We start from the raw sequence: 17,954 nt of genomic DNA on the forward strand, positions 1-17,954 counted from the left end.
CGAATCAATACTTCCGCTATTGGAGGGCGAAAAGCTGAGGAATGTTGGTGAAGGTCCATGTCGGGTACAGTAACGCAATACAAACGAGAACGCAAGCAAGGCACACAGGCGAGGTGCTTACTAGCAACAAAAGCAGTTTAATTGTAAAGCTCGCTTTAAATACCTGTCAACAGAACTAAAGAAAAAAAACACGGAAACATGAGAAGGAGGAGGAGGAAAAACTTTATTAAAGTGAAGGGTAGTTGGGCGAGCTTATGGGTGGGGCCCTCATTCCAGGGCTCCACTGCTTTTAGCTGCCCTGCGGACCTGTTGTATGAGGGCCCGTTGGTCCTCCAGGCTATCGCTGGTCAGCAACCGCCTCCCACCGCTCAAAAGATGTGTTTTCCGTCTGTAGAGTGTTTGGTTTGGCCCCACGTCCCCACGACATGGGGAAGAGTGTAGGGCGGGTCTGGCACCAGGGACAGGCGTCGAAGTATAATGTTGGGTGTATGAGATGTAGTTTATGGAGGTTTGGAAATGTGTTCGTCTGTATCTGCCGCCAGGAGACGGCACCGGGCATGTCTAATTTCCTGTGAGGTGGAGGGAAGTGTCTCCTTTGAAGGCGCTGAAACAGAACTTTGAAACTTTGAAGACGCTGAAGACGCCGTTGTAGGTGGTTACATTGTCCAAACACCTACAACGGCCCTCCAAACCCCGCACTTGAAAAATACGAAAGGAATTTCTTTCCTCGAAAGGAGAACGGTTGGCTGACGCAGGGATCTTCTATCTTGGGTACATGACAAAAAACGAAATTGGTTTTGACGAAAGTTACTGAGCCGGAGTTCCCGGGTTCGAACCCGAACGCGGCGGCTGCGTTTTTATGGAGGAAAAACGCTAAGGCGCCCGTGTGCTGTGCGATGTCAGTGCACGTTAAAGATCCCCAGGTGGTCGAAATTATTCCGGAGCCCTCCACTACGGCACCTATTTCTTCCTTTCTTCTTTCACTCCCTTCCTTATCCTTTTCCATACGGCGCGGTTCAGGTGTCCAACGATATATGAGACAGATACTGCGCCATTTCCTTTCCCCAAAAACCAATTATTATTATTATTATTATTATTATTATTATTATTATTATTATTATTATTATTATTATTATTATTATTATTTTGACGAAAGAAAATGGCGCAATAACTGTCTCACTTCTCGTTGGACACCTCAACCGCGCCATGAGGGAAGGGAGGAAGCAGGGAGTGGAAAAATAGACAGAGGTGTCGCAGTGGAGCGCTTCAGAATAATTTAGACCACCTGGAGATTTCTAACGCGGACTGACATCGCACAGCACACGGGCGCATTTTGCATTTAGCCACCATAGAAACGCGACCGCCGAGGACGGGTTGACGAGCATCCTTGGTCAAAATGAATATCTAATTTTTTTTTTCAAAACGGGAGCCTGCAGGATGAAGCGCAGGTGTGCATTGCCCTGCGCATGTGACCCTTGCCACTTCCTCGACTGCTTGGCTATATGGTACGCTTCTACTATTCCTCGAATCCTTTGATTGTCGTGTGTAAATATCTTGCTCTACGTGGATTGCCATGTGCCCCCAATGTGTGTCTGATTTTTTTTTTTTTTGCGCTGCTGCACCTGACGTGAACTGCATTATTTCTCCCTAACTATTTCTGTGAGACATGATCACAAGAAAGGAAAAACCTCTGCTTGAGCATTACGGATAACAGGTAGAACCTGCTCGGCTGGTTCCCGTCTAGCCTCCATTACCACCTGCACTGCATAGGCAGTCAAAGCCACCTGGCAGGTCTTCAATGAAATGTTTGTAGCCCTGCGCACCTTATTCTGCGTTGTTAGAGATAGTTGTGGGTTCTTTCAGCGCCTTGCCTCGAAAGTTTGTCAGCTTTCAAATAAGCGCGGCCGACAGCAGCAGTGATTGTTTTTCGACGACTGCTGAGCACGCTTGTTGCTATCGCCGATGCCGTCGAGTTCAGTTCTTTGTGGGGGCAAGTCAGCCCAATAAAGTGTTTATTTCAGTGCTACGCTAGTCCACTCATCCGTTGTCTACGGCGTTGTCACTACCACTTGACATCTGGTGGAGGTGCTGCATCGTCAACGCGCCATGCTTACGAAGACGGAGTTTGCAGCCCCAGTCCTCGTCTCCCCTCTTCCATTAGCCCCGAAAGCCGCCTACTTCCTATGGCCTGCTCATGAAGACGTATAATGGTTCGACCAGTTTGGTTTCTTGACGTCCCAAAGCCACTAAGGCAATGAGGGACGCCGTGTAGTGTAGGGATCCGGGTAATTTCGACCATAGAGGGTTATTTAGCATGCAGTGACATCGTACAGTACACGGAAGTAGACATTTCGCCTCCATCGAAATGCGACCACCGCGGCTGGAGTCTAACCCGCGGTTTTAGGGTCAGAGACCGATCATGGTAACAACTCAGCCACCGCGGAGGCGGTTGGGCCAATTTGATCGAGTGGGTATTCAACAGCTGGCATTACCAGACGAAACTGCATGACGTGTTCCTCTCTCTGGTGGACGCTCCACGAACCTTGTTCTAGAACCTTGAGAATTTTCTCTCAGTTGACAAAAATTTTAAAAATAACTTTTAGAAACATTCACTAACATCTTTCGCAAGGAAGGAGCCGAATTGGTGCTTCAGGCATGCGTCCAGCACCCAAATGAAAGCACCATTGTACACGCCGAGGAGATTAAACCTGCCAACCCTGATATGTCTGAATAGAAGGAGGTCACATTTGTGATGCGCGGTGTAAAACAGCGCTTCTTCTCAAGCCTGGTACGCAATCCTCCAAAAACTGTTGCCAAACTCGTGAAAGAAGCGCCTACCGTAGAAAGTCCCTGGAAGCCCGGACCCACCAGTACAACCAACCTCTCCAAGTACTCTTGGCAAGCTACTCAGACAGCACGTCTGCAAGCGGAGGCAACATCCGGGATGTTATCCGTGAGGTTGTTCAGGAAGAGCTGCACCGTCCTCCCACCAACCGCAGATAGCAACGTTCACAAGCATCGTCCGAGAGGAAGTCAACATGCCCTTGGCTGCCCTGCATCGACTACTACAGCAGAAGCCAGAGATATATGGTTTTCGCCGCTGCAATACGTAATCCTACGCCCAGACAAGACGACTCAAGCCTTCTTTGACGTGAATCAACCGTGCTAGAGCGCCGCCCCCTTGCTCCTGCCCGCTCAGTCCACGACCGACGCTCAAAACCCAGGAAGTACGACCCATGGAGAACCCATGACAATCATCCGTTGTGCTTTCACTGGGAGGAAGACGGCCACATCCTACGACACTGCCCTAGCAAGCGTACGGGCCTTTGCAGCTTCTCCTTCGACGCATCTAGACTGCGACCCGGACTTCCACCCAGCGAAGTCGAAAACTACATACATCACGCTGAGTATTGTCCAGCCGTTCATCGAGGTGACCGTCGTCGCCATGCTTTGGCTATGCAGCGCTCATACGATTACAGTCCCCCAGCCCTCAGAGGGGAAACTGAAGATAGCAGCCTCTAGAGGTGAGGTTGCTTTACGACCTTACGACGAAAAGACGGAGATCCTCCATCGACTACGACGCATGACGGTGCGGAATCCGCTACGACGACGCCGCACACCGCGATAAACTCGTCAGCGACGCAACGGAAGCCTCAGATGACACCGCACCCGGGCAAGTCACAGCGATCTGCCTGTGACTTAATCTAGAACTATTTATGAATTATTTCGCGTGGCGACACGGAAATACCTTTGCGGGTACGAGTAAAGCGAACAGGTGTCAGAGCGCATGGAGTTGGCCCTTCACGCATAAGCACTGCTCTCGACAAAGCTCACCTCATTCGCGCTCGGGCCTGCAAAAACCTTTGTCTGCATAAAGAATTCGTTAAAATCGACATGTGGGTGCATGGGTAACCTGCATGCAATGATAACCAGTGGTCAGATTTATGGCTCAAGAAAGCCTCTCCCGAAGGCTCGAGCGAGAGCACGTGATCGTTCACAGTACCCTCTATTCCTTAAAAAAACGGTGTTACTTTAGACGGAGTTCAACTCCACAGGGCGCCTCAGAGCAGCCACGCAGAAGGCCCATCCACTCATGAAAGCGGCGATGATAAGAACAGGAGGTCGTATGGAAAACACGTCACGTTACCAGAGATGATGGTGTCGTTATGGCCCCGGGGATGAAAGCATGCTCCGCCTTTTCTGGTCGAGCCACCTCTGAACGGCCTGCCCCTGAAAAAAACGCATAAAATAAGCCACTTGGCGCACCGCAACTGGCCACGCAGTCCTGACTCCCGTGCAAGTCGCTTCATGCCACCGAAGTGGTGTCGAAAGACTTAAAGAGAACAATACAGTGGCACAGTGTCCTACGGCGAGAGGGCATGCAGAGGTCAGAAGATGTATTAATGCAGTGCTGCGCTGGCTCTTTCTCTACACAAGAAAAAAAAAGTTTCCAAAAACTTACTTTCTATAGACATTAACGTATACGTTGAGTGCTGCAGTTTTCCCCCAGTCTCATCATCCATTTCAGATTTAAGCCGTGCACCTCAGAAGCTAAATATAATTTTGAAGGTACTGTCTTTACCAAAAGTGACCGGGCAAAGGTGATTTGTTTCTTAACCGCGTAACGAAGCATTTATGGCAGCTCTTACGCTCTGAATCTGTGTAAAGTGTCCGGTCAACCCTTGTCCTCACGTTCTGACACGTTTCGGTCTTTAGGGTGTCCGTAAAAGCTCCGTTATACGGTTGGGAAGCACAAACTTGTTGCTCGGTTACCTTTGGCAAAGGGGGGTACTTAGTCGATGCACACAGTTCGCGCATTTCAGTCTAGGAGACTTCGTTGGCTGCACTGCATTTTCACTGCCCATCAGAGATAGCGTAATTATCACTGAGCACGAAAAGATAAAAGTGCTACACATGTTGCTGCATTGTGTCCATTAGGCTACGTTTATTAGGTCGGTTATGATTCACTGCATGCACTTTTCGTGCCTTTCTTGTTATGTGCGATATCAGTTAATCTTTTATGTTTTTTTCCCTGTATCATGCGCATGATTAGTTGTGTTTCAAATGCCTGTGGTGTATTTTACATGGTTTATAATTTTCCCTCTTGTTAGTACTTGTGTCACTCATGCGCTTTACATATTTTGAAGATTTGAGAATGCACTTAGGCCTCCAAGAATATTACTAATTTACACGTCACGTGTAGGGCAGCCGACCAGGCACGGCCTGGTTAAAACTCCTGCCTTCACTTTTCTCTCTCTCTCTGTCCTGCACTGCACAACGCTATGCACAGAATCCTTAGCGTGTCAGTGCATCTCTTCCTCTCTTTCTTCTGTCGCTTCCTCCTTCATCCTATCTCTTACGGCGCGGTTGATGTGTCCACCGAGAACTGAGGCAGTTACAGTACTCCTTCCTTGCCTAAAAGCAAAATTTCAGCCAAATTAATCCCAGAGTGTTCCTTCTAATATTTTTTTTGTTTTTCTTCACGATTTGTTACTACGTACGACTCGCTCTATGAAATGTTGTTCGCGAACCAAAGTGTTCCCATTTGTTTTAATCGCACTTGTACCTGGATGGTAAGGAACAAAAAAAGACGTTAGAGTCGTCCACGAAACAGTCAAGGACGACTGCAGCGTCTTTTTCTTACCATCCAGGTACAAGTGCGATTAAATTAAATGGGAACAGTGGAGCGCGTAGGCGCCGTGCTGCTCGCATTTGTTTTTATCGCATCCCTGTACATATCAACTTGGCATGGCCGTACACTATTAGGCCACATAGCCGTCCTTCCCAAATCGTATAAGTTTATAAACCGCAGGAACAAAAGAAAACTTGGCGACTCCATCGGGACTCGCGGGACTTGTCACTTTTGTCATATTTTGACCCAAGTAATATTGATTAAATGTCATTAGCTGAACCAACGTGACCAGGGGTCGCGCCAAACAGACGGATTCTTCCACAAAAATACAAAGCCGCCAATAAACTTGCCACTCAGGATTCCTGTAATATGATGATGATTTTTTTTTTTTTACGGCGCAAGGGCATCTGTGGCCAGAGAGCGCCATGGCACAAGGTTTTTTCTTCTACTCAAGGCGGTGTCAAAGACCCATTTCCCAAGCATTTCACCCTACAGAAGCCGAGCACCAGGCAGGGGAAAGCTTGTACCCATTGTATCTGCGGTGGTTACCCGGCGGCACTGGGGATCGAACTCCGCACCTCCCTCATGCGAGGCGGATGCTCAAACCACTAGGCCACCGCTGCGCCGCTATCTCTGTAATATGTAGTAGCACTATAGGCAGCGGCGAAAGCGTCATGCACGAAACACTCCAGGACGAGAGGCATAGAACAATTGGGAACGGGCGCCTGTGTGTTGTCAGCGCCGCAACGGAACTCGTCAGCAACGCAACGAAGCATCAGATGACGCCTCCACCCGGGCAAGTCGCGGCGATCTGCCCGACCCACGATTCCCATACCCAACGAAGCCGTGATCAGACTCCGAAGACGACGTGAAATGCAAGAGCAGGAAGAACATCCTACCTGGAAGTGGCTATCGACGGCCGTAAAGTTACTGCCCTATAGTCGACACGGGAGCGGATTATTCTGTGATTAGTAGAACTCTCACCGCACAGCTCAAGAAGGTGAAGACCGCTTGGGACAGCCCGCAGATACGCTCTGCCTCCCGTCGGGACAGTGTACTGCAAGAGTGACATTGAATGGGCACAAGTACGTTACGACTTTCCTGATGCTACAACAGTGTCCCCGTAATGTTATCCTAGGCACGAATTTCTTCACAACACACACAGCGATCATTGTTCTCAAGCCCAAGTCCACCACGCTCTCGATGGACGGATTTCTATACGCCCGAATTCAACACTAAAGCATAGCGCTGTGCTCAGTGTTCTGAGTGAAAGTGAGCGTCCCTCCCCATTCAAGCATTCTCGATGACCACATCGAAAGGGACATGCAGCTACTGTTGGACCGAAGCTTCTTAATCGAATAGGCATCACCGGGTTACAGAACGGACAAGGCTCCGTGCAACTGGAGGCCTTTAGCATACCGGAGACGTATTAGCGCAGACGTATACCGTGTTACCGGACTCCGGCTCCGCACGCGCATTGGCCCCACCCATGCCACTCAGCGTGCGCAGGAAGCGCCCGGTAAACGTGTCTAGTTCGTCTACGCAAATATGTATCCGGTATGCTAAAAGCCTTCAGTAACATACTCAAGAAGGGAGAACCGACACCTCAACAAAAGCACAACCATCGCCTTCTTGGAAGAAGTGGATGAAGTGAGCCATTCATTCGTCCTCTCAGATCTGACCTCAGCGATCCCACTGATACAAACCCCGGAGCAGACATTCGACATAAACCCGGCACCGCCCTAGGCGACAACCTCTCCAGAACCTGCTTCGAAGTTACAGCGACTGTCTTTCTAACTTTTCAAAAGTCCGGTTAAGTTCTGTTGCCAAGCATCGAATTTATAACATGTGAAGACGACCGCCCTCTGCGCCAAAGCCCCTAGCATGTGTCCACTGGCAAACACCAAGCCCTCCTCGATCAAGTCGATGAAATGCTGCGCGACGATGTCATCCAGCCATCGGAGAGCCCCTGGGCTGAACTGGTCGTCCTCGTGAAATACAAAGATGAAAGTCTGCAGTTCTGCATCGATTACCGCCGACTAAACAGCGTCACCAAGAAAGACGTCTACCCACTGCTCCGGGTCTACAACACCCTAGACCAGCTTTGCGAGCGGTGTCACCAGAAAAGGCGGGTTGATGAGGTTGTAGTTCGGGGAGGCCTGAAGGTAGCCCGAACAGATGGGTGAAGTGGGCCATCAAGAGCGGTCATAGCATTTCTGGTACTGAAACAGGTGGTGCGTCCCAGTTAGGGAGGTGGTGCGAAAGGGCGTTGAGGTACACGGGCGGGAATTGCAGTGACTGAGTGGCGCGTGACGAAGACAGTATTTATGTCTATCGTCGTGGTAGGCACCAAATACGTGACAAAGACGCATTCTTCCCATATTACGGCGTGAAAAAACGAGACAGCATGAAGACAGGGAGTTGCATCCACGTGACTTATCTTACTTAAAAACAGCACTACACATAATCAGCTATCGCGACACGTGTCAACTTAGCGCGAGTAGCAGCTAAGAGTTCAAGCATTCTTTAACTCAACTGCGCAATCTTATCACTTGCTTCGGTGGCTCAGTGGTTATAGTGGCTCGACTAGCCGGAGGAGCCGCACTCAATTCCGGCTGCGGAGTTTTGATGGAGGTGAAATGCAAAAGGCCCCCCTGTGCTGAGCGACGTCAGGGCACGTTAGATAATCACAGGTGATGTAAATTAATTCGAAGCATCCCCTATGACGTCCCTCATAGCCCATGCGTCGCTTCGGGAATTTAAACCCCACAATCCGCATTTTTTTTGCAATCCCCGCATACGATTTTTGTGTCGGTTTTCACTGGCCCAAGTTTCAAACAAAACCTCTCAACAATCAACGATTTTTAAAGGTACCCAACATGCTTTAAAAACGACAGTTATGCCAATACCCTGATATTTAAAAGTGGGAAGAAAATAATAGGGACGGAAACGCCCCATTTGAAGAATGATCTATCCAAAGAATCGGCGTATCGCGAGAACATTGAATTAAGCCAGCTCCTGTGTTTCGACTGGCACAGGCGCCCATCATCCTCGCGACAAAAGAGAGCAAGAAGCTTGTTTCAACATGACGTGCTTTCAAGCACTATAGCAGTCACACACGGACTGTATTGACAAACCAAGGCGTATCACCGGCCGAGCGTTTCCACAGCAGAATGGTAATTTCTTGCACGCAGCAACTGGTTGCTTTCTCTGGCAAAAGACCCGCACGTTCTATAGCGTACCTTTCTTAGATGTAGCGATGCATGATCGTTCCGTAACGGGGTTCGAACCACGTTTCGCACTCCTTGAGATATGACGTGGTCGAGCCCTTAAAACCGAGACGTGGAAGCGCACCTCGCAATCCTCCAAGGTTCCGCTCATCCCCTGAGTTTCCTTCGTCGGATCGGGCAGAGTGGGTAACTGGCATACTGTAGTCGGCTGATTGCGATGTTGAGTTACAAGAGGCGATGACGCAAGATAGTGGGGATGTTTGGCTTGCTTTGCGGGATTTAAATTTCCCAAAGCGACTTAGACAATTAGAGACGCTGTAGTGGAGAGTTCCGGTAAATTTTGTCTCTCTGGGGTTCTTTAATGTGCGCTGACATCGCACAGTACAACAATGCCACTCGGGTTATTGTCCTGCGCACTTGCACCGGCGGCCCGCTATATATTCCCCTGTCCCCTCGGTGCACCTGTTCTAGAACTCCCTAGTGGGTCGAGAATAAGCCTTGGCGCCCGCAGGATCCCGTAGTGCGAACGAGATAAGCCAAACAGAAGCGAAGGAAGTGACAAATAACGGCACGCTTCGCATCACCACGCAGAATGCGCAGCCTCTCAAAAATTACCGCTATACTTCACATTACGTCTCCTCACGATTGGTTAGATATCTCAGCATAGATGAACCATGAGCTGAACCCACAAATAACAAGCGAACTCCGTTTCGTGGCCGCCCGTTAGGAGATGGGGCTTAGAGGATTTACAGAGAAAAGCAGTGAAGCCAACCTGAGCGATGTCTGTGTGGCTTGCTGTTCTAACTCGGATTGAAGAAAAGGAAATAAAGTGTTGTGGCTGTTTACAATGGGAGACATGTTTTTCTACAACTGGCGCAGCGGGAAAAGACGCGTTCATTAATAGTATACACCGCCGCTTTTGTATCCTATTCAATAGGCTCTTGTGTGTGTCCTATTGATGTACAGGTGCGGCGAAAATAATATGGAGCAAGCTTCGGCTTTTATCTTTTCCCACGCGTCCTGAACAGAAAATGCAAATGTTTGTTGGGTTGATACGCGAGAGCACCATCGCCATTGTATTGCATATGCATAAAGTTCCTGCTTATTTTCGCTATAGTCGGATATAAAGGACCTCCTTCCAGCCAACGGCGTCAGCCGATTCTCATGAGCCTACTAGCGTGGCATGCAGGGAGAGGTACGACTGTGCAGGAAGGGGACTATTCCTGGACATAAAGGAAAGGGACTATCTGCCCCTCCCTGCATTTGCACGCTAGCAGGGTCATGAGAATCAGCCGACGCCATTGGCTGGAAGGGGGTCCTTTGACGTAGAAAAGCCGCTTCGTTCTTGAGTTGTATCCGACGAGAGGAGACTGATCGCAGAAGCTTGCTCCGTAATATTACGGCCGCGGGTGTACGTGCCTTTTCCCGCTACGCCAGTCGTTGAAAAGCATGCCGCAGAGCAAAGAAGAAGGCGGAACCACAACAACGTGAACCGCAACAACGTGACAAAAAAAAAAATCGTTGAAAGTGGCTTCGGATTTCGCAGCGGCAAAGAGTTTTCTTTTTCTGCGCTACCTGTGAGAAGGACGGACATAGAATCCGCGGGTCAGTGTAGAATGACCGCGAAATGGTGTGTTTTTTGTCCGCGGACCTGCTCAAGGAACGCAAGAGAATGATAGTAAAATGCGCAGTAGCCGTGTAGTCAACTAAGGCTCAATGAAAAATTCTCGAGCCCTTTGGAGAAGAGAAAGTGTTAATGGCGAAGAGCTGAGCGGTATGCAGGAAAACGGAAGCACAACTGTTCACGCCGGTTGCCGCACCTGATTTGACTGAGCGCTTGTAAAACACTCAACACGAAAGACACGAAATGCACAGTACGGAGCGCAGTGCTGTATGTTTCCCAAACATAAAGTCAAACCAAGTACAACATGCAAACATCAACTAGACCAAGTCCGCGACCTTCTGAGCCTTCCTTGTCCAGTAACATCTGGTCTGGATCACGGTACGAGCAGGGCAAGGGAAATACGCAACGAAGAGTACAAACAAGGCGCACACTTACAACCGAGTTTTATTGCCCACGTCGCAGGGTATATAAGGGGAAATAAAAATATGTAAACAAAAGGCTGATTGCACATGACAGGATCACATATCGGAGTGATATTGGCGCACGCGTTGCATGAAAATTGCATTCACGAGAACAGTGACAGGTGCGTTAGCGTGCCGTTGATATCGAAGCGTCGCAACGAAATCATGCTTCTCCCTGGAGAGCGTACAGGCGCCTGACCTCGGAAATTTGATTCCGTCACGCGCAGTCAATGTGTTATTCATTTGATTTTCTTTTGTCCGTGAATATAATTTCCGTTGCGAGAAATAAAACTTGGTTTCGGGTTAGAGCCTCGTCTGGCCTCTTTGTCTTGCATCATCTTAGCGCTATTTTTCCGGTCATCTAGGCCATGAACCAACAACTCTTCTATGTATACATTATGCCCAGTTAACCATTACTCAGGGAAGAGTACTTATACGGGCTGTAGACGAGAACGAGAGCGTAATTCCGTGAGCCGTGCACATTCAGAAAAGTGTCGACGCATTCGTAATCTTGCCGTCTATTTAAACCAGGGATTTAAACCTCGAGGTGCCGGGTCTTAATGCAAGTAGCGAGGGAGGGAAGGAGGTAGGGAGGAGTGCGGAGCTAAAAGGACACAACTCTGAGTTATTGAAACTGTATTGTATGGCGATACGAGTGATGCTCGCTTTGTACTCTTTTTCTCAATCCTGTTTTGGCCGCAAGAGGTCTGCAGTATCGCCTAAATAAATAAAATAAAACTGCGGACTTTCTGCCATCATGACACCAATACTGAGAATGCATATCCGTGCCTGTAAGCGAAAAAAATATATATAGGGAATACTTCAGCTCCGCTTTAGGGTATGACGCGATAGCGTAATCAGTCAATTCCCACATATGCAGAAGGTCTCTCTCTACCTTACAATAAGAGATCCCTGGGAGTCCTCATACCTCTCCTGGCGCAGTGGTGCAGCGGTTAAGCGATGCGCTACTGCCCTGCGCGGTGCCCAGGTACTCCCAGTGGTGGGCCTTGTGCGACCCAGATCGCTCTCCCCGAGCGAACAATCATTAATTTAACCGCTGCATGCCATGGTGGCCAGTTTGCTCACTATCCGATGGGCAGGTTGTGATGACGCCGCAAGGTCACGTGACCTAGGTGGCCCACCTGCCTCTTAGGTTGCTCTATGGGGAGCACCTGCCAGAGTCATAATCATGATTTTTCGCTCATAACGCCGACGCCGACAACGCCGACACCGGATTTTCTGGACAACGGGGCCTTTAACGCTATCGCGTTAAAAACGTTTGCTTGTCCAGCGCTGGCATCTGTTTTTTTTTTTTGATGTCCTCTGCTTCTCGCTGTTTTGTTCACGTTCCCAGAAAGCGTCCCCTGACGCATCTTTCACACTCCCACCCTCGCGCTACCAAACAGCAGCTAGCGGTTGCAAGCTATGCAACAGCCCCATTTCACAAAACCGAGTCTTAAGTTTTCTCTTTCCGTCCGTGGAGAGCGCAGTACACGTACGGTTAGCAGCGAGACGCTCCTGACGACAACGCGAGACTAGCGGAGGTTGGGGGGGGGGGGGGGGGGGGGGGGGACTGCTGAACAAATGAACGGCCGAGATGCCCTCTCTTTCTCTGTCCTTCTCTCCATCTCCATTCAGAGTGAGTCTCCACCTCCTCCCCTTTTTCACTACACCAGTTTCGTCTCCAACACTTTTCCTCCTGTAACACAAGCCAAAACGAAAAGAGAGAAAGCGAGAGAGAAGAAGAAACTTGAGAAACCGAAGAGTCGCGACAGTGAGGCACTTTGAGAGCGTCCGTTCTGGGCGGCCTGCAGGTAAGTGAGAAATGGAGGAAAGAAAGAGAGAAAGAAGGAAAGAAGGGACGCTCCGATCACTGGCGACGCCGGGAGACCGTGAGGCGCCTACGGTGGCTGGCCTTGCTTGATATGCTGCGCTGCAGCAGCATCACTCGCTCCTTGCGGCGGGAGCCCTCACCTCACCTCACCTCGCCTCACCCGGCGTTTCAGACGAGAGGGGCGAGGTGAGGGCGACACTTCTTTTGCCTCTTCTTCTTTCTTTTCTCCTCCGTCTCGCGAGATTTCCGTATTGGGTGCCAGTACCTTTCCCTTTTGTTAGTGCTCCGCGGGTGCGGGAAAGGGCGATACACTCGCGCCCTGGACGGACGCGCAGCATAAAGAGGCCGCTGCTCCTGCCACCATCCTCATCTGACGAGCACGGTTCCCAGCGTATAGGCAACGCGCTCATCCATACCCGCAGCCACCGTCGGCGAGACGTCGCGCCAGCTCGAGCACTTGGTCGTCCATTCAGTCGCACTGAGGCTGCTACCTGCTTGGAACGGCTAACAGTCGAGACGACTATCATCGCTGGATCTTCATCAGGCGTAGATCGTTAAAGGTAGGCTTGGTTCTGCTCGCCGGACATTAATTTATTTCGTCTCCCTGTGCGGACATCGGCGTATTTGTGCTCTGCATGCTCAGTAACAAGTGACCAAGACATTCGTCGCGCTGAGCTTGGCAATTTATCCAGAAGCTTAGACAGCACTGAGGTTGGGTAAAAACCGATACTCACTCACTGCGCGGATGTTTTCAAAAGGGTAAAAAAAATATATGGATTCTTGGAAAGTCTATTCGTCTGAAGAAGTACAGACGCAATCAGTATTAAAGGGAACACTCAGGTGGCGCTCAACGATTACATTTATATTTCCCTTTCCACAAAACTCAAAGAAAAAGCCACAGAACTTAAAGAAGTTCAATTTAGAAAAGACGCAAGTATGCTTCGCACTCATTTTTGGCTAGTGACCGTCAATGGCGTGACAATACGTGTTACAGTTTATATTGCTTGCACCTGTACTCAAGTTTCTCTTGCACAGGAGTAACAACAACTGCGCGTAAAGGAACCACAAGGGAAAGTAAAATCTGTCGTTGCCAGGACTCGGTACGGCTAGAATCACAACCTGCAACCAGAACAAAGAAGGTCATCAAGGCGCTCATAAGCCCTTTTCTAGGACAGCTTTAAGCATCGCTTTTGCTTAATCCCCATCACGTGCCTCTTTACTGCGCCGCATATCCGTGTACACAGTGTAACTGTTTTGTACTGTATAACGATTTGCCCTATTTCACTCTTACACCCCCGCCCCCTTGTTTTTTTAACGGCCGGAAGAAATCAACATCCTTCCTCAACTGACAACGGTGCTGCTCAGTACGTTTAAAAGATTGCCACAGAGAGCACCAGCAGTGACAAAGCAAGATTCGCATAATGGCCGCTAATGACAACTCACACATAAAGCTCATACCTTTCGTCTCACACACTCCCCGGCGGTATCATTGACTTCCATGCAGCAGCGACTGAAAAGCGGTTTCTATGAGACAGATACTGCGCCATTTCCTTTCCCCAGAAACCAATTATTATTATTAGCATTCCAGAAACACGGGCCATTTTTTTATTAATTAAATATGAACAGATTTTTGTTCTAAGGCAGTAATTCGTGCTATGAAACTTGCCACGGTGCAGGACTCCCGAATGATTTCGACCGCATGGGGTTCTTTGACCTGCGCCTAGACTTCAATCTGTGGATGCTTTCTAATTTCGCCTGTATCGAAACGCCTGGCGGGGAGGGATTCGATCCGGCGACATGCGGCTAAACAGCGGAACGCCATGCAGCCACTGAGCCACCGCGGCAAGTGCACATTGTTCCTGTGCAAACTTTTATTAACCGCCCATTTGAGTTTTCTCCGGCGCCACCTCTTGTACAGACCGTGACTTCTTCCACAGATAACGAGTCATTTGTTACGCGTACAGCGGGCCATTCAGGTTGCACCAAAACCGCATCTACACGACTTGAGATGCCCTCAAATGCTGCAACCCACGTGCCCGGCCTAGCGTGTCAGTGATGCTCAGTTTGAACGCAAGAAAAAAAAAAGATGCGGTTGCTTGCCTCTCAATGCAGCCGAGGATAAACACTCAAGAATACACGACGGCTACGCGCAAGGGTGAAGAAACGTGAATGCGCTGAATTCTCGCGAGACGATTCCGCTGCTGCTTATGCAAATATTGCTCTCGGTGAGCGACTCAAGCAAAATGCGCTTTCGGCTGCTGAACCCAGCTTTATTTCGCCACCGGACGTACTACTACTACTACTACGCAACGGGAGCCTATGGCTGAGTCGCACGCTGTAACTAGTCGCCCTCCTTTCATATGCAGCAATAAGAGCTAAGCTACAGGCTTCTACGCAGCGCGACGCATCGAGCCTACTCGCAGACTCTGACCTATGCAAAGATCATCGTAAATGACACCACGAAGGCTTTTCCTGACGACACAGAAAGGTGTGACGTAATCCCATATGAGACACAACACTTGAGAAAACAAGCCTTCTTATTAAATTTGCCGCGCTGTGCTCGCTTTGATCACACAAAGTCTACCTATTATCGTCAACCGCATCTCAAGTCAGCCGTTGTTACAAATCAGCAAGGCGCTTTTTGGTGACCGTATATACGCCGCCACGGGTATTGTCTTCCTCAGTTTTATTAACAGAATCCTGGCGTTGTGTCTGGCGCTGCTACAGCTCATTGAAGATCTGACTCCCCGTGTCATTTTGAACTGCACTCCGCTGCGAGCGGCCGGGGAACTGGCTTGGAAAGAGCCGTGTTTCCGGTGCCAGCCACCGACCATAAGAAGCAGCCTGCTATCAGAATCGGAGATGTGGCCAGATTATGCGATTATTAGGGCCTAGTTATCCAATTAACCGGTTAAATGTGGCCGTTTACACGCAGCACTCAGTAGCGAGAACCACGCAGAGATCGAGGATAAGCGCGTGCGGCCGATCGTAAGAGGCAGATAAAGGCCTACTTGCAGAGAAAGAAGAGAGGTAAATAAAAAGAAAAAGAGGGTATAAAGGATAGAGAGACGGATAGAGGCGAGTGGAAGCGTGCGCGAAAATCAACTAGTCCTCCGCCATTCAGCGTCCTGCAGGCCACGCGCTAATGAACGCCGCTTGAGCGGAAAGACCTTGGTATCTCCGCTCATGCCTCGGTCGGTCGACCGGCAGCGAACTTGACCCTCGTCCAGGGGCAAACTTCCCCCTCGAGCCATCCCTCCGCATACCGCCTCTCCACTCCGAATGCGGCGACCGCGGATTTCTGCGGACGCCGAGAACGTTCGCTGCTCGTATGTAGCCGTGCAGCCGCTTCTGCTGAACACGCTCCGTCATTCGACAGCGCGTGCGTGTAAGTACACACACGTGCTCTCCAACAATACGCAAATGCCGCTGCCACTCCAGACACTTCATAAATCAGCCGCAGCTACACAGCTGCGGGCCGAGATTCATTTGTTTCCCGGCGGTAGCGTGCCGAACGAGCGAGGCGGAGCTAAGTTGTGTTGTTTCTGTTGGCATGGCGTGGTTAATTCCGAGTCCCTACACTAACGACTAGAGAGAAAAAAAAAAGACTTGGCTCATTACAAAGTGCGGCGCCGGGCTGCGATTTGCTCCTGCGGACGGCGCCTCATTCATCAGAGGAACGAGTGGTGAAAGCCGCGAGGTCTTGGCCGCCTCGCCGGATGATGGCATGCTGGGCCCGCGGTTGAGCAAGTGTGCAAGTGATTCACGCGTTCTTCTCTCCTTTCTTTCACTTATTAGTTTGTTTTTCGATCACGCGATGGAAACAATGTCTGCGAAGGTTATCTCAGTTTTGCGATGCAGAATAGGTCTTCTTGGGCCAGATTCAGGTTTCAACTCGCAGGCTAGCCTTTGCGCACGTATTCTTCACTTTCATTCTTTTGTGTGCGAGAGACGCATTTGGAACCACACCATTACCTGGCATAATTGATTAGTTACCGCTTGCGCAGGGCCCAAAATATAACGTGATGTGAGCCTACACCTTTCAACGAGCAAAAGGCAGTCAAAAAACGCTCTTCAGATTACATGGCGTTCTGCACAAAGCAAGAAAGCCCGCTGCCCCACAAGCTGTGGCCGACCTGGCGACAGCACCGATAAGCTTTCCGTACTCTATCCCGTGTATAGCCGAGAATTCTAGGCATTCCTCTGTCTTTCTTTTTGTTTCTTTTTCATTTAAATTCACTCGTTTTTACTGCACTTGTGGCACTCGAGTCGACCGAGCAGCTGTCGCAACTGCCTTCCGAGACTGCTCTTACAACTTGACCTTTGCGTTGCATAAGCGCAGGCAGGACGACATAAAACGGGGTGAGAGCCAGCGAATACTCGCCGGCCTTTTGCAACCGCACCGTTCCTTCTGGTGGCCTGTGCCAGCCAGCCACGCAAGAGCTTCGCCTTTTCTCTCTCTCAAAGTCAGGCTGACGTAAAAAAACTCGGGCAGACAGCAGAACATTACTCTCTAACCAGCTGGAGCTACACTCATCGCAGCGTTTCCCGAGGCGCACCGACGGATTCATTCGAATTCAATCGGCGCTCATTGAGTGCACCCAGGGCTTGCAGGGGTGTACGAGCCCGAGATCACGTTCTCGCTCTGACTTGGAGTTTTTTTTTTTTCGTTTTCGCTCGAGTAGTAATGAAAATTCAGGACCCGCGGTTTGCCGGGACAGCTCGCTCGTATATATATATATATATATATATATATATATATATATATATATATATATATATATATATATATATATATATATATATATATATATATATATATATATATATATATATATATACCTGTGTGTTTTGCGTTCTCACGCCGAAGTAGTGAAAAGGGGGTCATTATTTTGCGCATTTTTTTCTCATGCCACAAAAGAGTCTTATCGCGCGGTCAAGGCTTACGTGAGGCTTACTTGTATATCCTCGGCCCATATTGCTTCTTGTCTTACACATATCTGAACTTCAAGTTCACCGGCGGCGTCACAGATGATTACGTAAAAATCGCGATGTTTGTCACGCCACGTCTTGCCGTTGGAAACGTACCCGGAGAATAAAAAGAAAAAAGACCGATAAATGGGGGAAACTGCTGATTTCATTTACTTACTTATTATCAGGCGATATGAGGACT

General features: G+C 49.4%; 1 protein-coding gene across 1 annotated transcript in view; it reads left to right on the plus strand.

Annotated features, from left to right (window-relative positions):
- The first annotated feature begins 13,119 nt into the window (after positions 1-13,119).
- The window catches only part of LOC144136637 (venom allergen 3-like), a 38,740-nt gene continuing 33,905 nt past the window's right edge, over positions 13,120-17,954 (plus strand). The window contains exon 1 of the mRNA XM_077669141.1: positions 13,120-13,341. The gene's annotated coding sequence lies outside the window, so the exon portion shown is untranslated. The remainder of the gene's footprint in view (positions 13,342-17,954) is intronic.

This window comes from Amblyomma americanum, chromosome 6 (genome assembly GCF_052857255.1).
Source record: "Amblyomma americanum isolate KBUSLIRL-KWMA chromosome 6, ASM5285725v1, whole genome shotgun sequence".
Classification (NCBI taxonomy): domain Eukaryota; kingdom Metazoa; phylum Arthropoda; class Arachnida; order Ixodida; family Ixodidae; genus Amblyomma; species Amblyomma americanum.